The sequence below is a fragment of the Maniola jurtina genome, chromosome Z (assembly GCF_905333055.1).
Source record: "Maniola jurtina chromosome Z, ilManJurt1.1, whole genome shotgun sequence".
NCBI classification, from domain to species: domain Eukaryota; kingdom Metazoa; phylum Arthropoda; class Insecta; order Lepidoptera; family Nymphalidae; genus Maniola; species Maniola jurtina.
The window spans coordinates 14,056,147-14,057,149 of NC_060058.1; positions in this window are offsets into that span (position 1 = coordinate 14,056,147).

Sequence of the window (1,003 nt, forward strand, 5' to 3'; positions counted from 1 at the left end):
TAAAAATTTGTTTGTGATAGCTCTGAGAAACACACGATGACAATAGTTATTATGATGGCAATGCATCACATGCATGATAATATTAAAGATTAAGTTTTTACATGGGCTACGAAGGCCAGCTTCGCGTTTTACAAAATACAATCTAGCAGTATGACAGACAAGACTGTGTGAAGTCGGGGTGCACAGATTTCATTTTTCATCCCGAATTCAACATATTTCCGATTGCTGTTTAGGGAATGTATAGAATTCCTAGAAAATGTGCTTCACACACATTTTCTGCAGAGATGAGCAATTATATAGATTTCCTAGGAATTGTGTACAATGATGAATTACATGCATTTACGGTGACATGATGATAACCAGCGAGCTCATTTGACATTTATTTTTAATCAATTAAAGGTTTTCTACATGAAATTTGTTTACTATGACTGAGTGAAGCATAAATTTGGAACCAATCAATGTCAAATGAGTTTAATTGCTATCATTCAAGATATAGCGAATCACCTTGCAGGTTCAATAAATATAAATCTGGCAATTTTATTCAGTAAAGGATATATTAATAAACATATCAACTATAAAAACAACAATTTTCCGTAGTGTTGCAGGTTTCTAAAATCACAAGCAGCTTTCGTCAAGATAGACTCAATATGAAACATAGAACTCTATTTTTTGTTAATATTAAAACCTTGAAATGTTGTTTGATCTAAAAGCCTAGAATAGTTCTAGTGTAGTTTGTTCTAAATTAGTTGCTTAATCGCATGCAATAATTGCTAATGTTACCCAATTATCCAAAAAAAATATAATAAAATAACTAGGATAAATTACTTTGACATACCTAATTTGGAGAGGAGCGCAGACTTTTTTCGCAGATAACAAACTATGAAATAATATAATTTATATAATAACTAGCTCCTGCCTGCTAGTCCGCGTGGACTACACAAATTTCAAGCCCCTATTTTATCCCCTTAGGGGTTGAATTTCAAAATCCTTTTTTAGCGGATGT